The sequence below is a fragment of the Cnephaeus nilssonii genome (assembly GCF_951640355.1).
Source record: "Cnephaeus nilssonii genome assembly, chromosome: 6".
Lineage (NCBI taxonomy): Eukaryota > Metazoa > Chordata > Mammalia > Chiroptera > Vespertilionidae > Cnephaeus > Cnephaeus nilssonii.
This window is the reverse complement of record NC_137077.1, coordinates 50,977,850-50,994,748: the sequence shown is the minus strand read 5'-3', so window position 1 is coordinate 50,994,748 and position 16,899 is coordinate 50,977,850. Positions and strand designations below refer to the sequence as shown.

At 50.1% G+C, this 16,899-nt stretch overlaps 1 pseudogene across 1 annotated transcript; it reads left to right on the top strand.

Annotated features, from left to right (window-relative positions):
• The first annotated feature begins 13,014 nt into the window (after window positions 1-13,014).
• LOC307101047 (eukaryotic translation initiation factor 4E-binding protein 3-like) lies at window positions 13,015-13,511 on the top strand (annotated as a pseudogene). Its single transcript has one exon. The product of its transcript is annotated as a eukaryotic translation initiation factor 4E-binding protein 3-like (transcript).
• The last annotated feature ends 3,388 nt before the right edge of the window (window positions 13,512-16,899 follow it).

Here is a 16,899-nt window from a genome sequence, read left to right as displayed (position 1 = left end):
GCTTCGCCTCTCCCTGTCCCTCCGCTGGCCTGCCTACTCTTCCTCCAGATCCTTCTTGCCACCATTGGCCTCCCTTAACCTCAAATGCTGAGTCAGCTAGGAGGGCCAGCACAGAAAGAGAGAAGGAAAGGCAGGAAGAAGGGGGAAGAAACCTAACTGCAAGCCCCCAGAGGGCTCTGTCCTGTTTGCTTTACCCTCAGCTGGGAAGTTCTACTTTGAGTCTGATCCCAGTCTTCTGTCCAGCCTTCTTCCACTCTCCTTGGAGCTAGAGAGCTGATGGAGGTCAGGGTGACTGCGGAGGGATGGAGCCAGTAATGGGGGGCACATGTGCAAACTCATAGACTCATGGGCTGAGTATGTACCTACATGTGAGCCACACACCACCCCTTCCGAATTGCTCACACACATGTACTCCATGCCATTCGCCATCAAGGACTCCTTCCTTACAAAACAAGAGGAGAAAAACATCTCAATCTCTCAAACACCTTAATCCAACTCTCATCCGCTTTGGGAAACCCGCAAAGACAAAACCCTCCTTTCTTTCCCTCTCCTCATCTGCCTCCTCGTCCACTCTGGCTTTCGAAATTTCCACCTAGATCTTCTGGGTGCCGCCAGCACCCCCCCACACACACACCTTCCCCAGTATCAAGGAGGCACCAGACAGCGGCTTCTCCCTGCAAAGGACTGAGACAAATGCCAATCACGTTGAGGCCTCTCGCGGTGCCCATTCTGCTATGAATTCCCAAGGTCAAAACCATTCTGGTGTTATTAAAAACATAAATGTTGCATACCAGGCAGCGGGGGGAAAAATTATAAGGCAGCCAGATGAGAGGGAGACGGAGGGGCCGGTAATTGTCTTCGTCTTCCCAGAGTCAAGCTCCATGGGGCTGGAGCTGCACACAGAACATTGCTTTTTAATTTAACTCAGTAAGGTCAGCGGCAGCAAATGAGGCAACGGAGGAATGGCACCTCAGAGGGAGGGCGCGGGGGCACAGCCCTCCCCCTGAGCCTGCAGAGCCAGGGCTCCTGGCCAAGATCTCCGGGCAGTGCCAGGGGAAGCAGGGGGTAAGTGGCAGGGAGGATGCGGTGGCTCTAAGCCCCCCAGGAAGGGATGGCTCAGGAGGTAGAGAAGGAGATATCATTGGGAGGGCTCCCTAGGAACTGGGATTTGGGTGCACAGAAAGGAAGAGGCTTCAAAGGGACCCTAGGTGTGACCAGAAGGAGTCAGGCTGTTGGAGACTATAGTCCCTTCCCATAGACCCATTCTACAGAAGAGAATAACAAGGGCCATGATTAGAACTCAGGGGTTCACCTTGCCCCCAATACCTGTGAATCCTGAATTCCAAGCCAAGAGAGTTCGCCAATGAAGTGAAACACTCTGTCCAAGGACCCAACGGGGCAGCAGAAAGGAGGATGGGGGAGACACTGAGGCAGAACTGCCCTCCCTCAGAACCTTCCTCACAGCTCCCGCTCTGCCCCCTTCCCTTCGGCAGCTCTGCTGGCCGTATGGTGGCCTCTCCGTTTCCAGTGCTACAGGAAGGGCTGGAGTTAGACCACAGAAGGGACTTCCCAGATTAGCACCTTGGTCATAGGCACAGTACAGGCTGGGGTAGGAAAGGCCAGGGAACCTGGGCCGAGCACGATGAGATCCGGGGACCTGAAGGTGGAGCAAGTCACTGGGTATGGGGTGGGGGCTTTTGAAGAGCTGTGCAGCTGTCAAGAGGCAGTGGTGTCCAAAAACGCTTTGGGATTTATTGGGAAGTTCTTACACAGGTCAGACCTCAACTCCTCCTGCTTCGGTGTTACCTGCTTCCCTTTCAGGAGGAAGAGTTTGAATAGTAGGTTTGAGACTTTAGTATATGTGCTGCCGAAGCGAGCACAAGTAGGTTTGAGACTTTAGGACAGAGTTTCAATTCTCTCTTTTCCTCTAGAAGTGCCCTTGCTACTTGGCTTCCCTTCCAAGTTTCTACTCCCCCGTCAGTTAGGCATCCTAAAGCTCCCTGAGGACACCACCGATGTCAATGAGGACCTCTGAGGCCCACTGCTCTCACAGTGCACGACTCTGCAGGCACCCCCTCTCCCTTTCCAGGAGGTCTTCTCTCAGCTCCTGGGCCCCAACCCTGCAGTTCTCAGTACCTGCCACAAGGTGGCGGCCAATGCACCGATTGATCCAGAGTTAGAGCCAGGACCGGGTCCTCCACCCAGATCTCCACTCATCCCAGCTCCTCCTCCCCAGGCAGGAATCAACCCTGAGGGTCTCTGGAAAGACAGAGCTTTCTGAAAGAATTCTGTGTAATAGGTGGGCTGAGTGAGGATTGGGATGGGGGAAGGAAAGGGAGGGTGGAAGAGAAGCCTGAGAGAAAAGTCTGAACAGACCCAATGGGGAAGCAAATGGTCAAGTGCAGTGCAAAGGCCAAGGCGAGGAATCAGAGTGGGGCTGCCTGCTACTCCCCACCCCAGGCCAACATCCCAGGGGCTCCAGAGCAGCAGACCAGAGGGGCCTGTTAACTGGGCCAGAGGCAACCAAGGAGGAGAAGGACCGGGAGCTGCAGGTGAGGTCTAACCCAGAATAAACACCAGGATACATACACTGCCACCTCCCTCCTCAGGATGACACCCACTTGGACGCCATTATCTCTGCCGTTCCCAGAACACAGAAAACAGGGACGGGTTTGGTCAGTTCTCCAATGCAGTCCTGACCTACCTGGCACATGGAGAGGGCTCCTGGGAGAAAGGAGGAAATGCAGGCCTGCCCGCAGGTGCTAGTCCGTGTGGGTGGGACAGTGGAGAGGGAGGAACGACAAGACACACAGCTAGGAAGCAGAAGAGAGAACAAGGAGAGACCTGCAGGCACCTGGACAGCGGTTTAGAAAGAGGAAGCTTGGGATCTAGAACCAGGAGGATTAATCAAGGAAGACTTTCCAGAGAAGGAGCATATGGGGTGATATTGCTGAGAGGAAAAGAGAAGATGGTTCAGACTGTGGACAGACTATGAGGCTAGGAGATGGGGAGGGAGGACTGAATACTGAATAGCTGCCCAGGAGGATCTCACAGACCAGGGTCCTGGGGAGGGAGAACAGGAAGTTAAAGGAACAGGTGTTGAGAGGCCTTGAGGCCCAGCTGAAAGTCACTATAGGCTTAAGCAAGAGGAAGGGGACAGCGCCTCGGTCTGGCTGCAGTATCCCTCCCTCTCCCCACCCCCACAAAGCCCAGAGAATAGGAAGCGAGTGTAAGGTCCTCCAAATGGGGCATGAGAAGGGCTCCTAGATCAGGATTCGGGGTCTGGGTTTTCCAGAGGCAACCACCACAGAGCAGGGGACATTTAGGGAATCTTCTCCCTCCGAGGCCTCTGGCTCCTCTCTGTAAAATAGGGGGGATGGAACTTATGGCCTTTGAACTCCCGTCTCTGAAACTGTCCTGTTGATCATTGCCACCTCCCCCAAAATGGTCCAGCTCCTCTGAGATCCACCAGGCTTTAGCCCTACATTTTCTCAGTGTCCCTACCCTCCAGACCACGCCCCAAACCAGAAGAATCTATTTCCACATGGGGAGGGTGCTAGGTTCCAATTTCACAAACTCAGTGTGGGGTTATGAGCACAAAGTACAAGAGGATTCAAGGTCAGACTCTGGGAGAACTTCCCAGCCCAAGGAGTCTGAAAGCTTCGGCTCGTGTGAAGTTCAGTGAGAATGAATACGTGGACTTACCAGAGGCCTCCCAGAGACAAGGACATTGGTTTGAACCTGCCTAGGAGTGCTGACTAAAGAGAGACGTTTTCACTCTGGGTATGGTCCCCCAGAGTCAGAAGTTTGCACACAAAGATTTCTGGGGACTCTACCACCCGAGGGCAGAATAAGTTTAGCCTAGAATAAGAAATTGCAGCCTGGTTAGAAGATTATTCCAAAAACCTGGGGGTGGGGGAGGGGAGAAGAGAACAGGCATGACGCCTCCGCTGTTTGAGCACCCTCTCACCCTGGCCCACCTCCCCATTGCCCTCTCCAAGCAGAGCAGGGCCTATGCAAGTCCTGAGCGGAGGTCTCAGGACCCAGTCTCCACCCAGTCTCAGACCCAGGAAGTTGGCACCATCCCCCTGTGCCTGGCAGGCCAGAGGCACCCTCTGCTCAGGCTACCTCACCCCCCACACCCTAGGCAGATACATACCACTACATACCACAGCCCGGAACCTGCTAGAGATTTGGGCAAATCAAATCAAAGGTATCTTCAGCTATGAGTCTTCAGGCTCCACTGGGACACCACACACACATGCACATATGCACACATTCACCTGTACACATGCAGATAGACACACAGATGCACACACTCATACACACAGGTACATTCCCTCAAAATACACACATATGCACACACCCATACATCACAAACATTCTCGCACGTAGGCAGCACAAAGACACATACTCAGAAACACATACATTTACAGACAAGCATATACCCACAAACGTATACGCTCATCAGACACACTTGTGTACACACACACACACATTCATGTCTTCCTTTCTTCTGACAAAGGATCAAGAGCCCAGTCCTCTAGATTCTAGAGGTGCAGGGGAAACATGGAAATCCACAAGAAACCTCTCTCCGGTTTCCTGACCCAAATTGGAACTCCTTTGCTGTGTTCCCTTTCTCTAGGATTCTGGCCCACACCATGGAAGTGGAACCTACAAAGATATTTCATACAACAAAGATTTTTGAGTACCTACCTCCTGCCACCCCCCACTTGCACACACCCACTTTGTGCCAGGAGCTGAGGCAGATGCATAAAAGAGTAAGACCTTTGCCCAGTGGTGTGGTGGAAAGAGCAAAAGTTCAGGCGTCAAAGACCTGAGTTCAAATCCTGCCGTTGCTTTTTCTTTTTTTTAAATTAATACATAGCCTTTGCTTCTTACGCTGTGTTACCTTGGGCACCTTACACAACCTCTCTGAACCTCAGCGTCATCGCCTGTAAAGGGGGTGGGTAATAAAATTCACCCAATCATCCTGTGAGGATTAAAAGGCCGGGAAAGCCTCCATCAGCAATGTGTCCACTCATGGCAAGCGACCCCCCTTCCCTTTCCCAGCCTCTGTGGTGAGCGTCTCCCCAACACCCTCCCTGTCCTGGGTCGCTGAAACAGAAACCGGTCTTCCTCGGCCTCAGACCCCCAGGTGCGCACACCTCGGGAAACTTGATCTTCGACTTGGCCAGCTCCATCCGACTCCCGCCCCCACCCGACTCCCGCCCCTCCTGGTCCATCATGCCTCTCGCCCGCCCGTGTGCAGGTCGCGTTTTCCGTAATAACCTTTAATGCGGCTGGCCGCGGCCCAAATGTTCGCGATGGAGCGCTGGGCCCCGCGCATCAGATGGACGATGAAGTGTTAATCATCCCCCAGGGAGCCGTCCCGCGGAAAGTCGTCATTAATTTCTCTGAATTACACCAATTCCGAGACATTCTTTATGGACAGACAGTGCGGGAGACAGTTATATGACAGGACTTGCTGTGCTAAGCAGATGTGGGAGAGATTGCGTCGCCCCATGAATACTAAACAATCGCTCGGAAGAAACCCACAAGCTTCTGCGCTCAGAACTGGGAAGCCGCCCAGGCCGCCCCCACCCTGACAGGGGGCACACCCTGCAGGTGCCCGGACCTGTGGTGGGGTCGGGGCGAGCGGGGACCGCACCTCCAACCCCTGCGGCTTAGGTGGCCTCCTCAGTTCCGCTCCGTGGCCAGGCCTCAGCCTGAGTGGGAAGTGGCTCTGGGAGTCTTACCCTCACCTCCCTGGATCCTCCGAGGACCCACAAACACCCTTGCTTTCCCTGTCTCAGCCTCTGCTGCCTGCATTCCCGCCAGGGCCTGCCCGGCTTCGGAGCTGCAGCCTGTCACCCCCTCCCCCACGCCGATCCTCCTGCTCTCCCTGCAGAGCAGGCTGACCACCTCCGAGTTCCCATCTAGCACTGCTTCCCCTGGTTCGTCCACCGCCCCGCCCTGCCCACTCCATCCCTCTGACCCCTCATCCTGCCCGCCTCCCCTCTGCGCCCCTCTCCAGCCTGGCCACCTCTTTCCCTTGCCCACCTCCCCCGACAAGCCCACCACCTCCCAGTGGGCTCCTCCACCTGCTGCCTCTTACCATTTTCCCCATTCCAAGTCATCCCTCCTGCACCTGCTTTCACCCCTCTCCCACCCCTCAGGGCCTCGGGGATGGCAGGGCTCCGAGCAGAATGAAAGGAGGAGGCATGCCCCTTTCCTCCCCTCATGCCCTCTGCCTGCCCACCTCCCTCTCTTCCGTCTGGCAGACCAGAGGGGTGTTATTGAGAGCTCGGGTCATCTCCCCACAAGCAAAGTGGTGGAGGGTGAGGAAGAGGGTGACCAGGGGAAAACCTGAGCCGGCAATTCATTCACACCTTAGGGAAGCCCCGCCCACCCGGGCAGCCCCGCCCCCTCCTGGAGGCCTGGGGAGGCCCGGCCCCAGCGCACCGCCCGCCCCAGCCCAGGCCCGAAGGGACCTTTGGCCGCGCTGGGCCCCGTTTCTGGGCCACCCCGAAGCCACTCCTCTTCAAAAGAGGACGGAGGCAAATGGTGACTGTTCCCCATCAGGTCGTCCCACCACCTCCACCTCCACCCCCACGCCAGCTGGAGGGAAGACTCCCCCGCAGCTCCTAGCGCGGGTTTGGGGGAGAGAAAGGCAAGCGCGCAGCCGCTGCGCCTTTTCTCCTCGCAGATAATTTATGTCCGCGAGCCGAGCAGATGGCGGGTAATTTAGCAATTACCGTATGCAGGAATGGGACTCGAGCCTCCACACGGAAGCCACGCATTCCCCGCTGCAGTCTCACCTTCTTTTCCGCCCGTTTCCTCTATTCCATCTCCCCTGCCCCCTGGCACACCTCGCTGAATCCCCACAGACAAGGCGAGAGCCTTTCCTAAGGGTCCCTTTTCATCCCGATCCCTTCCCGTTTCCAGCGCAGAATTTCTGGGAACCAGGAGAGCTGTCTGCTCGCTGGAAGTTCTTCCTCTCCTCTCACCTTAATCCTTCTTGCTGCTATAGGTGATCTTATTGTCCTGGAAGATTGCGGGGCTCTGTCCCAACCTTCTCCCCTCCCCCAGCGTCTTCAGATTTTCCTCGGCATTTCTCCCAGATTTCTAGGTTCCAGATCCCCAGGCTTCAGAAGAAATCAACCCAGGAGCTGAGGGGTCTGGGTATCTGCCTGGGTGGTGAGGGCAGGCAGTGATTAGTACAGTGACAGTGGTCGGAGAGCACTTTGGAGCTCTGTGTACACAGTGGGTGTGTAATAAGTGTGAAATAGCTGATTGAAAAGCTGATTTTGTGACATGAGGGAGGGTCGAGGAGACCGGAATGAGACGGGAAGAATCTGAAATGCCTCCTCCCCATGCCACTCTTCCTCCGGGCTCCTGGAAAGAGGCTACTATAAGACAGGCCCTAAGCCTCCTTAGGCTGAGGGCAGGTGTCCTCCCCTCCACCCAGCACAGGCCCCCAGGACACCTACCACCAAGAGCCCAAGCCACTGTGCCCCCCACACACCCTCTCTTCAGTGGGCTCCCAGATCTCTGACCCCTCACCCTGCACACTAGCCTGAATGCCCCCATTCTGGCAGAACGCTGGGTGGCCTCTGGGCTCTGAAAAGCTGGGCTCTCGGGCTGTGAGACACCCCACCGTCATCCACCCCATTTCCTCCTCATTCCTTAACACCAGAGGAGCACTAATTAATTAGCGTGTGCAACCAGCCATGGGCACGATCTTGTTCCTCACCACTGGGACCCGCTGTTAACACATCAGACCCCCTGGGACGGGGCACACACCAATTACACAGCCAGCAGCTCGGTTAATCACGGCTCCTGGTGACACTGGCTCACAGAGGAATCCCCAGCTTCCTCTCCCTACATCCACCCCACACCCATGCTCCTGCCTCATGGAAAAGGAGGCTGGAGGGAGATAAAGACTGGTGTCTGTGTGTTGAGTGGGGTGGGAGTGGGGGGGGTGAAATTGCTGGGAAACAGAAGGCCAGCATGGAGCAGCTGAGGGAAGAGTTGGAAGGAAAAGTAAGTTAGAAAGAAAAGGAAGTTTTCCTACTCATCACTTTGGGCTATAGATGGCCACTCTGACATTAGTAACTGCAGCAAGAGGAGTGCTGGTTAGACAACAGGACTTCCCAAGGAGGCCCTAGGGAAGGCCCGGGCCTGGGAGAGAGCGGCCTTTCACCCTACAAGCAGGGGGCAAGAGAAGATGGCCACTGAGGAGAAGCTGGAAGGGAGATAGGCTGCTCTAGGGGCAGTTCTAGGAACTCGGGTGTCTGTCCATCCTGTCCCCCAGCTGCAGTTCAAGGGTACAGAGAGGAGGCAGCCTCCCTGCAGACACAGACAGACGCCTTCCCCGCCACGCACGTCCCATTGACTTTGCCATTCCGCTGTCAATCCACAGCTTCTCCGAGATTTAACATATTGACTCTCCGAGCTGCAGAAAATTGAATTTTCTTCATTACGACTGTCTCCCGACAAAAGCAGCTCATAAATTCTCCATCTTTTTCAGGCTTCCCACCCCCTCATCACCCAACATCTCTCCAGGGGATTCACACATTTGAACATACAATTCACATGGCTGTAAAGGCAAGACATGACCAGCACTCCCCACGGACACCCCACTCACCAAGACCATCCCTCACTGCCCGGACATAGTTGCAGCCTACACCCAGACCAGGCCGCTGCTCTCAGGAATAAGGGGGTATGTCTTCCACAACCAGGGTCCACGTATATGGTACTCATATGCCCCACAGAGTGAATGCGGTTAATCCATACCAAGGGGCTGAAAGGTCCCATGCCTCAGCCATGCTTGTACTTCTGTCCCCTACAACAGTCTCACAGATGTCATTCACATGCAGGATAGAGTCATATGTCCTGACATGCAATATTCACCCCAGGTTTACCTTGCCATTGCCTGGGCCTAGCTAAAGGCCCTCCCCCCACACACAGCCTCAGAGCCTTGCACACACCCCCACCTGGGGACATGCCCACAAGTAGGAAGCATGCACCAGTCTACATGCTTTGCACAGACATGGAGGGAGAGGAGGGAACATCTAGGAGCTAGCAGGGAGTCCTCCTTCACACTATAGCGATCGCTGTTGTCTCCTCCCAACACCGTCCCGGCCCATACACATTCTAAGGTGCCCTCCTCCGTGGACTACAGCCTGGCTCCTCGGCAGTCCCTCCCAAGGCACAGACACCTCTTCCACCACCAAGGGGTGTTTGTTAGCATTGGTTCCCCACCCAGAGGGTGCTCTCTCCATCCGATTCTCCATCACTTCAGCCCCAGGAACAGAATGAGGGGAGGGCAGGGCCTCGCAGAAGTTCCTTTTGGTACCTGTGCCAGCCTGGCAGCTGAGACTATAATGGATGGGCAAGAGGCCAGGCTGATGGCCAGCACCATGTGGCTTGTGCCCAGGGCCAGATTGGGGCGGGAAGTAGTGGGATAGGTGCCCAGGCACTCCACCCTCCAAAATGCCACACAATCTGTGAGTGAAAAGAGATAGAAAGAGGGGCCCAAATAGATACACACACGGACATCCTCTGAGACCAAACTAAGCCAATTTCTGCCCCCATGCTGGCCTCTTTACAGCCTCTCCCTTCCTCCCAACTCTGACCCAGGCACAAAGGGAAGTCACCCTGAACTGACACAAGAGAGGCCAACCTGTTATTTCTTTTCGAGTATGACCACCCCAACCTTACACAATATAAGCTAAAGGTTCGGGGGTGCAACCAGAAAAGAGGAGAAGGATGATTCCTCATTTAGGACAGGGGCTGAGACTTGGGGTGTCTCCTTGCATTTTTATGTGTATTATTTACTGTGCAAATGTTATGCCCAATGCAGATGAACATTTATTGTCTTTGCAATCTCAACCCTGCTCTTAATGGCATTTACGCCGCGCACACACACACACAATCTAATTCATCTACATCTATGATTGGCTCTTGTGTTTCTCCCAGCACCTGAATTTCTGAAGTACCTTCCATCTTCTCCTTTAAGAGCTGCAGAAAGATAACTAGAAAAGTTGAGTTCCACAGTGCAAGGAATGGCTTTCTGGAGACTGAGAAGTACTTCAAACTGTCTCTGTCCAAAAGTAGAACAACTTCCCCCATCCCAGCCCCACCCCCAAATCTGCTTCTTCTGCCAAGGTCCCCATCCACCAAGCCAGGAACCTGGGGTCAGCCATAATTTTTTTTCTCCCTGGGTTGGGGCTGGAACAAGGTAGTCAGTTGCACTCATTAAGTGACTTTGTTGACACTTAAAAAAAAAAAAAAAAAGCTAAACATTTTACTTTTGGGGGGCCACACATTCACAGGCATCAAACTTATTTTTTTAAAAAACAAAATGATCTGCTTTTTTCTCCTTCATCCCTCCACACCCTGCCCATGCTACCTCCTAAATATCGCCTGCGTACATCACTTCCTTCTCTCTAGCAGATGCAAGTCATTCTCAGCGAGATGACTGAGCCGTCTTCTCACTGCTTTCCCAGGCTCCGGTATTCTTAGTGCTTCTCCGTGCCCAGGGCACCGGCAGGCCTGGAAGCTTAGGAGACATGCCCACCCTCACAGCTTCCCAGAGTGAAGTGTTTTGAAAGGTGATTTGTAAGTTCATGAAACCAACTACTAAAATTATGACTACAACATGGCTCTGTTTATTTTGTGATAGTGTACAAATTTCCAAACTTTTTGATACGATATAAAAATAAAGAAAAACGATAAGAACACACTTTCTCTAGGGGGAAAAGACCCCTTCCGTCACCCATCAGCCTGGGGCCTGACGCCTTACCAACATTTGAGCTGTCTGAGCTCCCATCTGTTCTTCAGCCAAGAGATCTTTGATGATGAGTGGTTCACAACGTTGGTGCTTCATGAATTCTGATAGAAGGAATGAGAGACAAATAGAGGAATGGACATAGGGGCAGATTCGAATCATTCTCACCAGAGGCATTTTTTCTCCCAGGACAACTCTATGAACTCTAGAATATTGACTCAACTCCGTGTTGATAGAAAGTGGCATGGGCACATGACTAACTCAATCTCCAGCCCCTTTGCAACCAGGTGAGGTCTTATTAACTGGTGATAACCAATGGAATATAAACGGAAGTGTATGTTACTTCCAAGCTGAGAAAATTAAGAATGGTTGTGCCTTCTCCACCCCTTTGCTCTTCCCTTCTCCTGGCAGGATGACCCCTGAGCAACCTGAAGCCACAGCATGAACAGATCTGGGTTCCTTGACCCCGAATATTCACATTGAACTTCTGTATATAACACATAAATATTCATGTTACTACACCGAGATCTGGGGGTTGTCTGTTGCAGCTGTTGTATCTACTCTACCTAATGCATAAATCAAAGTAGTAAGACTAAAATGGCAAGAAACCAGGCTTGAGGCACTGTAGAATTTGAACTGTGACGGATATAGAGGGCAGAGGGGAACACTTAGGAGTCAGATATTCTTTTTTAACTTCCTTTTTTCCCTTTTTATATATTTTCATTGATTTCAGAGAGGAAGGGAGAGGGAGAGATAAAAAGAAACATCAATGATGAAAGAGTATCATTGATCGGCTACTTCCTGCATGCTCCACAGTGGGGATCAAGCCTGCAACCCGGCATGTGCCCTGACTAGAAATCGAACCGTGACCTCCTGGTTCATAGGTTAATGCTCAACCACCGAGCCATGCCAGCTGGGCAGGAGTAAGAAAATCTTTATTTGGACCCTATACTTGAGGTGTTAACTTGGTCAAGTTATTTAATATTTCTTAGCCTTGGTTTCTGATAAAATTACATAACAATAATATGATCCACTTCATATTATTGGTTGTGAGAATCAAGTGAGTGCAAAAATCTAAAAGGCGCCCTGGCCAGTGGCTCAGTGGTTAGAGCATCAGCCCATGCACCAAAGGGTCACAAGTTCAATTCCCGGTCAAGGGCACAACTCCTGGGTTGCAGGTTCAATCCCCGGGCCCAGTCCAGGCACGTCCCCGGCCCCAGGAGGCAACCAATCGATGTGTTTTTCCCACATCGATGTTTCTCTTTCTCTCCCCCTCCTCCCTCCCTTCCAGTCTCTCTAAAAATCAATGGAAAAGATATCCTTGGGTGAAGATTAACAACAAAAATATGTAAAAGGCCTTTTAAAACAGAAAGCTACAAATGTCATTGGCTATTATTTCAGCAATGGACACAAAATGCTTATTAAAAATCTTTTGAGGGGCCTGGAGGTAGGGTGAAGAGGGTAAAGGGGGTCAAATATATAATGACAGAAGGAGACTTGACTTTGGGTGGGGAGCACACAATGAAATAGATGATACATTATAGAATTGTACGCTAGAAATTTATATAATTTTATGAACCAATGTCACCCCAATAAATGTAATTTTAGAAAATGTTTAATAAATAATATGAATGAATGAATGAATGAATGAATAAGAATAAATGGGTGGGTGATTTCTCAAAGCCACATCTTACTCCCTACTGATAAAGGAAGGACTAAAGCAATCTGAACACTTTGAGATTAGAGTGGGATTGTGGGTCTATGGAGTGAAGCAGGAGCTACAGGACCTGAATATTATGGAGAACCATAAACCACACTTCCACCCAGCCCAGAGAGCCAAAGAACTAAGAGGACAAAAGAAAATGGGACAGGGCCCTAAAGAAAAGTCCAAAAAAATCAGAATTTGCCCTAAAATTATGTCAATGTTTTTCCTATTGCTATGGACTGAATGTGTGTGTCCACCCAAAATCCGTGTGTTGAAGCCCTAAACTGCAATGTGATGACATTTGGAGATGATGCATTTGGAAGGTAATGAGGGTTAAATGAGATCATAAGGATGGGACCGTCATGATAGAATTACTGCCCTTTTAAGAAGAGACCAGGATGTCCACTTGGTGTTGTGGCTGCGACCGCATGTGGTCGACGGAGTCCGCCTCAGACTCTGCTGCACTCCATGTCCTCAGCACCAGCCACTTGCCTTCCTGCTCATCTCACTCGCTATGTCCAGGTTCATGAGCTGCCCAATTCCTGGGGGCAGAGACCGGCTGCCCGACTGCTGCAGCACCATGTGGGGGGGGGGTGGCGGGGGGGGACACACTGTTCGCCACTACCCTGGGAGGCACCAGGATCATTTACGACAGAAAGTTTCTGCTGGCGTGCAAGAACTCACCCATTGCCCGGACACCCCACTGCTGCCTCCCTGGGCAACCCCTTCAACAGCCCCATCCTCCGAGCTGAGGAGCTGAAGGAACAGAAGGAGACAGAGGAAGAGATACTCGATGGCACACAATTTGAAATGGACATCTACTCCAGTGCAGATGACCTGTGTGTGGAGTTAGAGGAATCCCTCCTGCCGCTGCCGCCACCTCCTCTTCCTGAGGTATCCAAAGACCGGCTGGCCTCATCTAATCCGGAAGGGAGTGCTTGGTTCTGGGCCTCCCTTAGTTCTGAGGCAGCTAGGCCAAGGATAGGAATGGGCACCTTGCCAAGCCCTTAACATTACTCTTTGTTGGGTTTGTAGGCACTCCTCTCAACCCCAGCCTCCCACGCTCAGCTGAGGCAGAGACTAGGGGACGGAGTAGGTCACTGTCTGATTGCTTAGTAAACATTCAAAGGAAAAAAAAAAAGAGAGAGAGAGACCAGAGATGTTGCTTTTTCTCACTCTCCTCCATGTGAGGAAGCAAGTCTCCGGAAGAAACCAAATCAGCCAGCATCTTGATTTTGAACTTCCAAGCCTCCAGAAATGTGAGAAATAAATTCCTGTTGTTTGTGTCACCTAGCCTGTGGTATTTTGTTATGGCAGCCTCAGCAGACTCCAACACCTACTTCCCACCGAGTTCATAGTTTGGAAACACTAAGTAACAGCCTACAATAACTGATACACCAGCTGCTTCTGTTATGTTTGTACAGCACCCAACAGAGCCTGGTACATGACAGCCACTCAGTAAATACCAGCCATTATGATTTTTTGAGAAGCATCTTGTTATATTGGAAAAGATATGGATTGTACAATGAGATTGTTCTGAGAAACCTTGGGTAAGTTACTCTTAGAGTTTCAGTTTCTTTGTCTGTAAAATCTAATAGCACCTTGCATAGTTATTGTGATGATTTGATAGGTGAAAGAGCCCTCTCACAACATAGGCACTCAACCAGTGGTAGCTCCTCAAAGCTTTCCAAGAGTCCAGGACTAGCTTCCATTCAAAGTTTATTATGCATCAGACACAGGGCTAGATGAAGAAATACCAGAGTTAAGAATTTTACAAAAGAGAAAAAGACTTTAAACTTCAGGAAATAGGATTCATTTTGCAGCAGCTCCTTCCACAACCTCTTAAGAGCCTTATCAATCTTCTCCCAGCCACAGTCAGGAGTTAGCCTGTATTCTGAAAACTCCACAGTTCAAGATCTCACAGCCTCACTCAGGAGGATGTTTTTATCCCTATAACTGTCACTCCCAACAGTCTTCACAGTATTATTCTCTGTGTTTAAAAAAAAATCGTCAGTGACTAACTTACTATTCCTAATGGGAATCAAGTCCAAACCTTTTAACATGATGTATTGGTTAATGAAACACTACTGCCCTGGCCAGGTAAGCTCAGTTGTTAAAGCATCATCCCGCTACACCAAGGCTGCAGATTCAATCCCCAGTCAAGGCACATACAAGGGTTAACCAATGGCTGCATAAATAAGTGGAACAGCAAAGTCAATATCCCTCTCTCTCTCTCTCTCTCTCTCTCTTTCTCTTTCTCTCTCTCTCTCTCTCTCTCCCTCCCTCCCTCCCTCCCTCCCTCCCTTCCTCTCTCTCTCAAATCAATAAACAAAAATAAATTCTTTTAAAGAGAAAACACTATTTACTATAAAACATAAAGCCCAAAATTCTAGTGGTGTCACAAATAGAAATAATGATTGGTTAAGTGAAGTCCCAAACGCATGTTGATGATTAGCAGGTAGTTCTCTGCCAAGTGGTGATTAAGGGAGCTAGATTCCTTCCAACCTGTGGCCCCATCATCTTTAACATTTGGCCTTCAAGGTCACTGTGCTTAAGGTCATATGCATCAAGCCAGAAAGGAAAGAACATGAAGGATCTCTCTTGAGAGGTTTTCATGGGCCAAGCCTGGAAGTGAAACAACTTACTTAAAGAGAAACCGAAAAATGTGGTCCAGGTATGTGTCTAAGAAAAAGAAGTAAAGAAATTTTGATGAACACATAGCCAGGCTCTGGCATTCAAGATGCTCCGCACTCTGTCTTACACTTACCTTTCAAACTTGATCTTTCAAAGTTGATACCATTTTCCAGGTATGATTATTAGTCAGCTTTGCTGTAGTCACAACCAATCCCAAAAGTCTCAGTGGCTTAGAGCAGCAAAGATTCATTTATGACTTATTATGTATGTTGTGAGCAGGCTGCAGCTCTGTCCTATGGGTCTTCTGATTTCAGGACACGGTAGAGGGAACCAGTCTCCTGTGGAATACACCCATTCTAATGGCAAAGAAGAACAAGAAAAATGGAAACTCACATGCTCAAACATGGCATGAGTCACATTTATTCACATCCCATTGGCCAAGGTATGAAACACAATCAAGTCCAAAGTCAGTTAAATGAGATACTGCAAGTTACATAGCAATGGGCAAGAAAGTAAATTATTTCAAACAATAAATCAACCTATTACAACTGCCATCTTCTATCTGAAGTACATGACAGACATTACTAATTAATCCCAGAATTCAATAGACATTGAGTTATTTGGTTAAGTGAAGTCCAAACCTTCTCAACATAATATTTCAGGCAGCATTCCCTAACCGGTTTGGCTCAGTGGATAGAGCATCAGCCTGCGGACTGAAGGGTCCCAGGTTCGATTCTAGTCAAGGGCATGTACCTTGGTTGTGGGCACATCCCCAGTGGGGAGTGTGCAGGAGGCAGCTGGTCGATGTTTCTAACTCTCTATCCCTCTCCCTTCCTCTCTGTAAAAAATCAATAAAATATATATTTTTAAAAATAAAAAAAATATTTCAGGCAGCAATTACCAATAATCTGAATTTAGGGGGGAAAAAGTTAAAATTGATGTGCTGTTCTCAAGTGACCTTTTAGACTCTAGTAAACATTACACATTCCCACCTCTGAATCTGCTTCAACCTGCTTCATCCTTCCTAGACCTTGTCCTGCCAAACTATCCAAATCCAATCCATCCTTCAACTATCTATACATTCATCCTTTCAACAAAATGTAATGAATACCTAGCATAGTACCTGACACGTATTTGTCAAGTGAATCTGTTCCAACCTTATGCCTTGCACATAAATACTCAGTGAACATTTGTTCCCTGATTAATTAACAACACAGTTCAGTTCTGAAATTGGACAACCAATGGGTCTGGGCTGCCTGTCACTACTTGAGCCAGGCAATGTGGGCTGGGGGTCGCTAATGGCAGGTACCTCCAGGACCAGATTGTATAGGTAGTTCTCAGAAAAGGATGGACTGCATTCTGATGTTAGCTACCATGTCTGGGGTCTACAACTTTCAGCCAGGTTAGAATGTGCTTTCTCTAATCAGAATAGAACAATCACAGTTAACAGAACATTAGTAATATTTCTTATAATTATAGTTAGTCCCCACTATTCTATGTCTGCCCCTAACAGTTCCTTAGAACAATGGAATTTAGTATCACATATCAGGAGTTTCTGGGGTGGGAGCATGGTGTATCTACTACTACTACTATGGTGTACTGACGACTTGTGCTTGAATCCTGATTCTACCACTTACTAGTTGGATGACCCTAGGTAAATCAGTTAATTCACTTAATTATCTGTGTCTCAGTCTTCATCATATGTAAAATGAGGGGGGGGGCTACTATATAAGGCTATTATTGTATTAAACAGAAAACCTCAGCA